The sequence below is a fragment of the Microtus ochrogaster genome, chromosome 6 (genome assembly GCF_000317375.1).
Source record: "Microtus ochrogaster isolate Prairie Vole_2 chromosome 6, MicOch1.0, whole genome shotgun sequence".
NCBI classification, from domain to species: Eukaryota; Metazoa; Chordata; class Mammalia; order Rodentia; family Cricetidae; genus Microtus; species Microtus ochrogaster.
The window spans coordinates 47,713,648-47,725,609 of NC_022013.1; the positions used below are offsets into that span (position 1 = coordinate 47,713,648).

At 44.1% G+C, this 11,962-nt stretch overlaps 1 non-coding gene across 1 annotated transcript; it reads right to left on the reverse strand.

Moving 5' to 3' along the window:
• Nucleotides 1–4,148: 4,148 nt before the first annotated feature.
• Nucleotides 4,149–4,221, reverse strand: Trnak-cuu. Its single transcript has one exon. It is a non-coding gene; the product is annotated as a tRNA-Lys (tRNA).
• Between the last annotated feature and the right edge of the window lie 7,741 nt (nucleotides 4,222–11,962).

Here is an 11,962-nt window from a genome sequence, read left to right on the forward strand (position 1 = left end):
ATTTCTACTCTAATTAACGACCCTCTCAATGATTAAGTGCCTTCCTTCCAAATAATATGTATGTTGCTGTGAACTGATACCATCTTAGATTCTCCCCGTGTGTTACTGATCAACTGCATAGACTGTGGTTACTTCACTGCAGCATTGTCAGATGTCATAACTTCCAAAGATTATATTTACCAAGGCTTCAGGAACTGCCCTTAAGGTGCCAGCGTAAGTCAAACTTCAACTGCTACAAAAGCAGATACAAATGAAATACCCACAATTGCGTGGTAAGGGATAACTTATTAATGCTATGCTATGGATGTAAGTTACTTAAATAATATGTTATCATTGTAAAATTGTAAACTTCTATTGAGACTTAGAGGGTGAAAACATATAATAAATGTCTTATGCACGTGTCTGTACAACACTCACAAATTACTCCCTTACTATAGCAACAATAAAATCATTATGTCTCAAATTGTATTTCCCTCCCATTCTTCATTACAGTTCCTCTTATACCTATTTCTGGGAAGTAAGTCTGATATTGCATCCCCCAGAGTTTATGTCCAGTCTATAAGATCAAAGGTCAAAAATTCAAGAAATCACTGAATACATCCATGGATGGGGTAGGAGAAGATGATTAAGAAGTCAAAATCCAAGATCTCCTGAGTAGATTAGGAGGATGGGGACCATGGGAGAGGGTAGAAGGGGAGGGGGGGAGGAGAGGAAGAAAGGGAAGCAGAGAAAAAATATACAACTCAGTAAAAACAATAATAATAATCTTCCCTGAAGGCAAGGAATAGAAAAGGACACCAGATGTCTGTGTCTGGCCTTCACACACACATACACCACATATTCACACATAAACACGTTTTTAAAAAAAAGAAGTCAAAATCAGGAACTAGAGAGGAGCTCGTAAAGAGGAATTGAGTTTGGTTCTCATCACCCACAGGGTGGCTTACAGTCACCTGTCAGTCTAATTCCAAGGCATCCAGTATCCTCTTCTGGCCTTTATGGGCACCAGACATGATGCACTTACATGGTATAGGCAAAATCCCTTTAAGTATAAAGTAAAACAAATAAAATCATTTTAAAAATGATTTTATGAAGTTAAAATCAGATACACTTCACTATGGACTCCTAGGCCACCAGTTACCACTTAGGTGAGCCTGAGCAAATGACACAACCTCTTGCCCCGCTTGTCTTCTCGTGGGAAAAGGAGATGATTAGTCCTTATCTGGTACAAGTCTTGAGAGGACTGTGGTGATGCAAAAATAAACAGGACACCAAGCATTTAGCTCTGTGATCAACCAACATTAGCTATTACTGCAGTGAATTCCATCCTGCAGAATAGCCGAGACTCTGTATAGCTATGGATCCAGGTTATACCAACTGCAAAAACATCCACCAAATATTAGTTTCTTGAGTTTTAAATTGGAGGTTAAAAAATAAGCTTATTTCAACATTTTCCCCCCAAATCAAATTAAGTTTGCTTTGCATTCTGTAAATTCCTCCTTTAATTGTTTATTTAATTGTTTATTGGAAGAGGAATGAAACATATATAGATACATTTATTTCTCCCAGAGACAAAAGAAGGAATGATATTGGAGATATTGAGGTAATTCACTCATTCATAACATAAAGATTATGGGAAAAAGGAATTGTCAAAAATATTAGTTATAGTCAAGCATGGTGGTAGGTGCCTTTAGTCTGAATACATGGAAGGGAAGGGCTGGCAGATCTCTGAGTTCCAGCACAGCCTCGTCTCCAGAGCAAGTTGCAGGGCAGCTAGGGCAATGTAGTGAGACTATACGCTATAATAGCTCACCAGCCAAGATGGCTTTAATAAGTCCTTAAACTTGAAAAACGGATAAGGAATTAGCTCTCATTTTCTTTAGCTTTTCTTTCCTTGCCTTTTGAAGCTACAGTTCCAAATGGTTACAAAAATCAGCAAGCAGTCGACATATATTCCAGACAAGCATTTCAGATTTGACATTTCTTCATTTTATGGGTACATATTTTTTTTTTTTTTTTGGTTTTTCGAGACAGGGTTTCTCTGTGGCTTTGGAGCCTGTCCTGGAACTAGCTCTGTAGACCAGGCTGGTCTCGAACTCACAGAGATCCGCCTGCCTCTGCCTCCCGAGTGCTGGGATTAAAGGCGTGCGCCACCATCGCCCATGGGTACATATTTTAAGAACTAGTTTTATGACAATACTCTATTCCATGACAACAAAAATGGTGGCTGGCAAGACCGGTTTTTAGCTGAGGACTCATTAGCATATGGTGTATAAAAAAGAAAGATACACCTTCTTCTAGATTCTTCCTAACAAACCAGGAGACTTGTCCTCACCCCTGAAAACCTAGGTACACTGTGATGATGTCCAGCAGGTTGCAGGAGATTTTCTGCTGGTCCAGCTCCCATGAATTAGTGACTTCTCTCCTCTCACACACAGTGTCTGGAAGTCCAGTAAGGAAAGAGTTTACCTTGACTCCAAGGTTAAGGGGACACTGTCTATCATGGCAGCTGGGATGGCTCTGTCTATAGCAACACAGCTTGGTCACAACTTGGAAGATGAGGAAGCAGAAAACTGGGACTCAAGCCAGAAGCAGATCTCATCTTCAAAGCCAACCCCCAGTGACCCACTTCTGCTGGTCAGTCCACAGTTTCAAGAGTACCATAACCTGCACACCAGCTGAGAACCTAGTGCTCAAACAGACAAAGATATATTTCACATCCAAACAATAGTAGTCAGTGTCTTCGTTAGGGTTTCTATTACTGTGAAGGGGCACTATGGCCATGACAACTCTTATAAAGGAAAAAGCTTTTAACTGAGGTGGCTTCCATTTTCAGAGCATCACTCCACTGTCATCACGGTGCACAGGCAGGTGCACAGATAGACACAATGCTGTAGGAGGAGCTGTGAGTACTACATTTTGACATGCAGGCATCAGGAAGTGGTCTGAGACACTGGATATGACTTGAGCATATATTAGACCTCAAAACCCACCCCATAGTGGCACACTTCCTCCAAGGAGACCATACCATCTCCAATAAAACCAGGCATCCTAATAGTGCCACTCCCTATGAGATTATGGGGGGCAATTACATCCAAACCACCACATTTCTGATGGGATCTTGCCTGAGGTCACCACTCCTTTTTATTCCATTTTTTAATCAGTTTATCTCCTTGAGCACAGAATGTAGCTCCATTCCACTTCCTGGTGCTCCTTTTCTCCTCAAACTTTACATTTTGGTTTTTTTTTTCTTACTCCATTTGCTCCTTTCAGTCTAAATCTTTATTAGAGTTAATATTAATAACCACACAACAGAGTCTAATCTAGGCTTCTTTGAGATTTCTGGAATGATTTCTAAGCAACAGAGTAAAATTTTCTCCTCTGAATCTTCTTGAGCCAGGCCCAGAGTTTAAATCTTCCATGGCTCTACTAGTATGGTACATTAAGCAATGCTTAAAGCATTCCATTGCTTTCCTAACCCAGAGTACCAAAGCCCAAATCCTCCAAACAAACACATGGTTAGGCCTATCACAGCAATACACCAGTTCCTGTGCCAACTGCTGTCTTAATTAGAGTTTCAACTGCTATCAAGAGACCCTATGACCACAGCAACTCTTATAGAGGAAAAGCATTTAATTGGGGTGGCTTTCATTTTCAGAGGTTTACCTCATTATCATCGTGCAACATGGTGGTGTGCTGACAGACATGGTGCTGGGAAGGAGTTGGGAGTCCTACATCTTGACCTACAGGCAACAGGAAGTGGTCTGTGACACTCGGCATGGCTTGAGCATATAGGGGAACTTGAAGCCTGCCTCCACAGTGACACATTTCCTCCAATAAGACCATATCTACTCCAACAAAGCCTGTTGCGGGAGGTCCTTCCGCTCCTCCAGCCAATAGCCACTGAGATACCAGCCCATTGGGGCGTGGTCTCTCTCCCTTTAAAAAGGCGGCCACTTCCCTTCTCGCTCTCTCTTACTTCCTGCTCTGCTTCTGGTGACTAGACTCCCTTCCTGATTGCGTAGAGGGCTGTTGTCTGGGACGGTGATCTGTAAGTTTTTTCCCCTTTAAATAAATAACCATTCTATTAATCATAATTCTAAACTGGTGTGGGATTGTTTTTGACTTACACCTTCACCTTCATCTGGCGCCCAACGTAGGGCTCGAACCTACGACCCTGGGATTAAGAGTCTCATGCTCTACCGACTGAGCTAGCTGGGCGGCCCGGAGCTGGGTGACAGGAATGCAGCCCGCAGCTCCCACAACAAAAGCCACACTTCCTAATAGTGACACTCCCTTTGAGCTCATAGAGGCCAATTACATTCAGACTACCACAGTTTGTTAACGGATATCTGGCTCCATTTTTAACAATATTAGACATTTAACATTTTAAACAATATTAGACTTTGATTTATTTTTTTCTCTTCTCTAATCGTGTCCCTAGCTAGAGGTCAACTTGGTTTTTTACTTGTTCTTCCTCTGAAAACTTATCATAAATTGTTTCCATCGTTTAATGATATGTTCTGAGTTGACTAACCACAAAGTGTTTCATGGTATGTTAACTATCTGACCATAGACCCATAAAATGTCTGACCAAAAACCTGTAGCATGTACCTTTTCCATGATCATAAAAATAACTGAAAAATTCTGCTTTTGGAATCACTTGACATCAAATCCTTTGACATCAAAGGGCCCGTCTACTTCTGTTCTTGGCTGCTTCATTCTCCTACCAAGAGAGAGTGTAACTTTGGCCTGGCCATAAATAGATTTCTACCTTGAAACATCTCAGTGTTAGTTCCTGGTTTTCAATGCCTGAAGTCTGCAACCCACACCACGATAGCCAGACAATGAAACAGCTTTAGCTGCCCAGATGGAAAGTCTGCAAGGAGTGGAGGAGAGTGACAGTCAGCCAGACCATAGTCACTCAGTCCATCCCAGCCATAAATCATCGTGACACTCCAAACATAGCCACCATCTGATCAAAACTGAAAGGTCTTAGATGTGGAACTCAAGAAGGACATTGGGATTTATCATTGGGAGAAGGATTTATTAGAAGAGATATTACTGTTGAAGACAGACAGACAGTCAAGGAAGTGACAGGGGAACAGACAGACAGCCAAGGAAGTGGCAGGGACTCTGCACAGAGGTCAGGCTGTAGTAGTACCAGATAAAGACCGCATGGCAGAAGTTTCCTGCTCCTCTGCTGTAGCTTTCCAAGGACTGGGATGGTTGCACAGCATAAGCCTCCTAAAATTATCTGGTGTGAATGAGAAGGAAACACAGAGCATGCAACAAACCTGCTTAGGAGTTTATTAGAGGGGGCATGTATAGGCCTGGGGAATCAATGTGCAGAGAGAGAGAGAGAGAGAGAGAGAGAGAGAGAGAGAGAGAGAGAGAGATGGTGAGTCCAGCTTTTTAAAAGCTGCTTAGCACACACACACACACAGGAGGTTGGCATGACTACGTCATACGTAGATGATGGGCTCAAGCATGCACGCAAGGGCTTAGCTGAGTCACAGTGGATGTAACCATGTCTGTGTGCACATGGGTCACATGGGGTCATTTAACATTCTGCCTGAGGACTTGTCTGCACATGCATGGCTCTAGAACCCGGAAGTATCAGCCATATGTGGCTGAAATCATTATGCCTACAGCCAGGCTCTCTGATTCTCAGGCAATAGGCAGGGAAAGAGGTAGAAAGCAGAAAGTATGGCCATCCATATCTCCTTTGACATAAACTCACTTTCCAGGTAAGAGACCCCACTACCAGGAAGTCTATTATCTAGGAACTCAAGGACAATATCTCAAGAAAGCCAAAGGTCATAGATTTGTCTGGGCTTGAACTATAGCCTTGGCTGTGTCTGAGTCCATGGCCCTCCCACAGCCATGGTCTGTATTGATGTCCACAGCACCTGTTACTATCAGGTGTTGTGTGGATAACTGAGGTCTGGGCCCACACCTGAGGTCATCTTGGGGCCCAAGAGCCAGCCTGTGGCTGGAGTGATGTTAATCTGAGTGGCCTGTGCTGCCACCAGGGGCCATGGTGGCATCCAGACCCTGGAATGTTTCTGAGGATCATGTCTGTGTACTACCCAGATCTAAGGAGTTCCCTGAAAACCAACAAGGAGGTGAAGTCCCATATGTAAAGACAAAGAGCCTTTATTCTTACACAAGTTTGTGAACTCAGACTCTCTGTGTGCCCAACATATTGGCTCAATCGGAGAGCCCTGTGCACAGTTGGGGGGGGTTATAATAGCAGAGGAATTTTTAAGGTTCAGGACCACTGATTGTCTGACATTTGTCTAGGAGTGCCTTGGAGAAAAGGGGATGGCTGTGTACTGGGCTAAGGGACATCAAGTGATGCTGTTTACAATAGTTTGAACATTAGGAATTTCCTTCGAATGGTCTGATCCTGGGTGGAGCATGGATGATCTCAGTTTGTGTTCTTTCTTAGAACCAGGTATTGCCTTAGGGTAAACTGAGACTAAGGCCTACCTTCCTGTTGGTCTGTAGAGCTTGTCTTGGCAGGTGTGTACCAAGATGCCCTGGGTCTTACAATCTGGGCCTGTAATGATGTCCATAGTCCCTGTCACCACCAAGGGACACATGGATGCTCGGGTTCTGGGTCACCACATGGGGCCATGCTGGGGACTGAGGGATGGACTGTGGCTGGGGCTGTAATGATGGGGTGACCTTCACTACCACCAGTAACCATGGTGTCAGCTGGGCCTGAACTATTCCCAGGGTTCATGTCCAGGTCCATTGCCCTACTGCAGCCAGGGTCTGTGTCAATGTCACCAATTACCACTGAAGGCTGTGCAAATGCCCCGAGTATGGACCCACACTGCCATCAGGGACATACCAGTTGGGTGGACTGCCCTGCCAGCTGCACCCATGGAAACATCCAGGCCCAGGCTGCAGCCTAGAGCCATTTTGGGATCCATGGCCCTAAGGCAGCTGGGAAGTGTTGATACCTGTGGCTCCTGTTACCATCAATGGCAGCACAGGAACCAGGGTCCGGACTGAGACATGAAGCCATGTTTGTAATGGAAAAATTAAAAGGGCTGTGAGTCCCCGGCAGCTGACTGCGAGATCCCGAAAGCAGCCAGTCCCAGCACATCTCTGAAGGTGGCTGGTCCGGAGAAGGGGGCGGGGACAGAGAGCCACGTGGCAGCTGGCAGGTGAGACAGTTGGATAGGCAAACCATGCAGAGTGAGGTTAGATATTTATTTAGCGGTTATGGAAGGGAAGGGAGAAGAGCAGAGAGAGAGAGAGAGAGAGAGAGAGAGAGAGAGAGAGAGAGAGAGAGAGAAGCTGCCTCTCCGAGAGAAAGAGGGGAAGAGAGAGAGAGAGACTAAGGCTGCAAGGAGGAAGGAAGACCTGCCTGCCTCAGCAGATGGGGGAGGGATTGGGCATGGCTTGTCTCACAGCACCAGGACCCCAAGGAAGCAGCACTGAAAGTCTTATCCACTACCTCTCCCATGTCTTTCTTTGTGTCCTGGTCTCCCTTCTCCAAAAGAATGAGCCCCTGTAAGTAGTCCCAAGGCTCCTGATGGCTTCTGTTGGCAGCAAACACATTTGCACAAATGGCTCAGAACTGAGCAAACACTGGATGTGTAAATGACTTTCCACTGACTCCACACTGCACTCTCCCTAGTGCAGGGCACCCTTGCTAACCTCCCATTAAAGCTGCTGGCAACTGTTTTATGTGCATATTTCTCTGCTTTATCTTCTGAAGAACAGTGGAATGCTTTCTCCTAAATGTCTCAGAGGAAAGCAGCATGCGCAGTAGAGACTGTGAGTACCAGTCCCAGGCTCCCGCCAAGGAGCATCTTCCAGAGAGGCAAATCTTTAGTGCAGTAAAGCCCCCAGGGCCACAGAGTGGTGCCTGATAAACCATAGGTGTGAAATAGTGCCCGGGAAAGTGCTTGTGAGTTAAAAATGTGAGTCATACAAAGATTCCCTTGGTTGTTGGAAACACACTTTACCCCACAACAGTCAGCCAAAGCTGAGAGGTGAAAATATATAACTAGAAATGATCTTTACGCATTAGCTCCCAAATGTTGAGCCTGACGTGCCATGGCACTGTGCCCAGACACCATTCACCTCTGCGGATGTATAAACTATATACTCTATAAACACTGAAAAATATTTTTAGAAAAATACCCCAAATACAACAATTCTCAACAATGTTCTGAAAAGCATCACTTAAAGTGAAAGTTGTCATTAAATTGAAGAGTTCTGGATTATGGCATTGGCAGAAGATGGCGCTGGCAGAGGAAACTTCAAGACAGCCTAGGACTGATTGTGTCACGTGGGTATAAGTGGTCACTCTTAGGCTGATCGATAATGAGAAGGAGCAAGCCAAGAAAATAAAAATGCAAGGTTACAGTTTGAGGAAGAAAGGGACATCAGGAAGTGTAATGAAGCTAAGTTCAGTGTTCAAGGAGATTTTTAAAAAATTAAAGAAAAGCCTGATGCTAAATGGAATAGTGGGAGTGGTAATCCCAGGGCGAGACACATGCAGCTAAACTTCCAATTGGTGGGGAAAAAAATTAAAGAAAAGATTAAGCAGTGGAGGAATTCTCAAATACAAAACAAAACAAAAAACCCGATAGAGATGCGCTCTAATGAGGGGATCAGGTTCCAGACCCAGTAAGCAGAACTTGGCTGTTTTGGCCACATGGTTCTGGCTTCAGGGCCAAGGATACCAAGAAGGGGGATGTGGAATCTCCCTCTAAAGCTAAGGAAAACTGCGGAGGCCAGAGGTGTTTTACAGCTGCCCTGCATAGAGGCCCAAGGGGGCCATGGCATAAAGCTGTGAATAGAAGCCCAGATTTCACTGGAGACCCCAAGATGTTAGAGATGCCAGAACCACAGGATACCTGCCAATAAAAACTCTAACAGAGTGTGGAACCAGTCCAAGACAGAGAAGTACATTGTAGTCAACAAAGCTGAAAAGGAATTGGAGAGCTGAAGAGCACTTTGACATCACACACAGAGATGAAGAATTTAGAGTTTGCCCAGATGGTTGGTCCAGTATTTTCCTCTTTAGCCTCCATTTCCTCCTTCTTGGTATGGGAAGAAGAATGTAGATTCTCTGCCATTGTATGATGGAAGTATGCGATCTGTTTTTTAATTTTGATTTTTACAAGGATTACCGTTAAGAACATGCCACAAGTCACAGAAAAGACTTTGAACTTTAGATCTTTAAACCGTGTTAAGGCTATGATGGAGACTTTTGAAGTTGGTATGGTTGCAGCTTTGCATGTCGATAAGGTTACAAGTCTATGGGGGCCAGGGAGGGGGATGTGGTGGTTTAAATGACCCCATAGGCTCATTTATTTTAATGCTTAGTCATCAGTGAGAGATAGTACTTAGAAGGATTGGGAGATAATGTCCTTCAGGGGTAGGTGTGGCCTTATTAGAAATAGTGGGTCCCTGGTGCTGGGCTTTGAGGTTTCAAGAACCCAAGCCAGGCCCATTGGTTCTCTCTCTATACCTGCTGCTGGTGACTCAGATGTTGAACTCTCAGGTACCTCTGTAGCACCATGTCCTCCTGTGTGCCACCACACTTTCTACCATGATGATAATGGGCTAAATCTCTAAAACTGTAGGAAGTCCCAATTAAATGTTTTCCTTTATAAGAGTTGCTGTAGTCATGGTGCCTCTTCACAGCAATCGAACAGGTACTAAAACATGTTCCATCTGTCCCTGTACTCACAGAGTACAAACCGTAACTAAACATAACCCTGGGAAAGTCTGTGCTTTCTCAGGCAGCTATGGCTAGAGACCAAAAGCTACCTTTCTTAATTACCATTCATGACCACTCCCCTAATAAAACCATTGGCTGAACTGCAAAACTGATGTTCTTTTTCCAGTCCTTGGGTTTCCCCTATCCTATTCAATTAGTATTGAATGGCTTCTTGCTCAGCAAACCTCCAACATGTCTTCAGTCAGTCTTATTTTCGGGACTCTGTATTTCTCTGCAAAAACATAAGTGAGCAGAAAATACCTTCCCCATATTTTATACCACCAGACAGCACGTGTTCTCCTTTTCCCCTCCCATCCCTATCTGGCTGTCTGCTCTGTGCTCTGGGAAGCTTGCTTTGGAGTGTGCACCAGCTGCGAACCCTCCAGATGTTGGCTGATTTGGTTGAACCAGAGGGAGGATGATGGGATGGGACTGAGATCTCGGGTGTTAGCTTCTCTGTGCTCTGGATTGTGGGTGAGCAGAGCAGATGGTGCATTTTCTCTACAAGGTCTCTTTCCCACAGTGACAGCTGCAATCGGGGGTCATGCTGTTTAGAGCAACAGCCCTTCCGCTTTCTCATTAGGCCTCCAGTGGCAATGGCTCCCTATGGCGACTGTGAGGCACTTCTCCAACTCTCATTAGTGTCCCCAACTTGTCCTTTTCTTTGTAAATAATTATTAACAGCTCCTCAGTGACCCTGGTTAAGCCTGTGATCAGTTTCCAGAAAGAGTTCTCCTGACGCCTTCCAATGGGTCCCCATTAGCCAGTATAGAAGCCAGCTATTTTCTGACGCTTGCATTCCTCCATAACCTTCTCACTCACTGAAGGGCTCCCTTCAGGAACTCATTCCTCTCCCTGCTACTCCGCATCTCTCTACCATCCCATATCTACAAGTGTATAAACTCAAATTGTTCTAACAAAACTCCCCCACGGCTGCCTCCTCGGTCCCACCATCCCATCTGGACTTCCATAGTCTTCCTCCTGGATGTCATGGCCTCTCTGTGGGTAACAGTGGTGAGTTCTGCCTCATCAACCTCCTGGACACATCAACGGCCCTGGCCTTTGTTGTCTTCCTTCCTCCCAAGACACTCCTTCCTCCTGGTTATTGGCTGCCTCACTGAACTCTTCCTCTCCATGTTTTAGGGTTGCTTCCTCCACAGTGTTGACGTGTTCTAAAAGCCAGTTCTCAGAGTTTCTCACGTGCCTTTGAAAGCAAGTGCCCCACTTCATGCTCCAAAGTCCCATCTTTCCTTCTAGCCTACGACAGACTGGAGCTATTCCTGCCAGTCCAGATGCACGGCACTGGGTCTCTTCAGCTACGGCAAGAGCACCTTCTTCTCCATTCTCCCACAGTAATTAGAATCTCTGTCCTTCCACCTGCTTGAGCATCAGAGTCATCTGTTTTCTCTTTCTTACCAAATATACTGACTCCACCCACCATCAAAGTTAGCTATGTTACAAGAGTGTGTCTTAAGTTTTACCACTACTCCATATGAATCCCATGACTTAAGCAACAGCATTTCTTTACTAATTGTTCTGCTGGTTTCCTAATTGATCTGTCCCCCTAGTTCAGACTCTTCCTGGTACCTGGAGTAATAAGACAAGTTTTCTTTTCTCCTTGCTCCATTGTATACTTCTTCCTTGTGTGAATCTGATATGTTGACTTCGTAATTGCTTCCCACGAGAAAGTTAACTCTACAGAGAAAGGAGCTAACTGCTGTTTGATGCTATCTCTGGTGTACAACACATTTAGGCACAGTGATGTCATAATCTTATTCCTGATTTAATAAGGATAAGGGAATCAGGTGACTAGGAAAGACAATACAGGGACTACCATGATCAGCCTTAACGCTTGTAAATATTAATAAGTCATGAATTTTCTCCCAATTCTGTAGTCTAAGATTTAAGTTTTCTTCCAGGTCTAATTTAAAAATAGTTTTGGGAGTGAAGTATACAATGTTTTTTATGAAAAGTAAAAGGAAGTAAGTTTCATTGATAGATAGATCAATGATATATAGGTGTTGGATAGAGATAGATGATAGATAGACAGATTAGATAGATAGATAGATAGATAGATAGATAGATAGATAGATAGATAGATAGATAGATAGATAGATAGATAGATATAGATAGATGGTAGATAGATAAATAGATAGATAGATAGATAGATAGATAGATAGATAGATAGATAGATAGATAGATAGATAG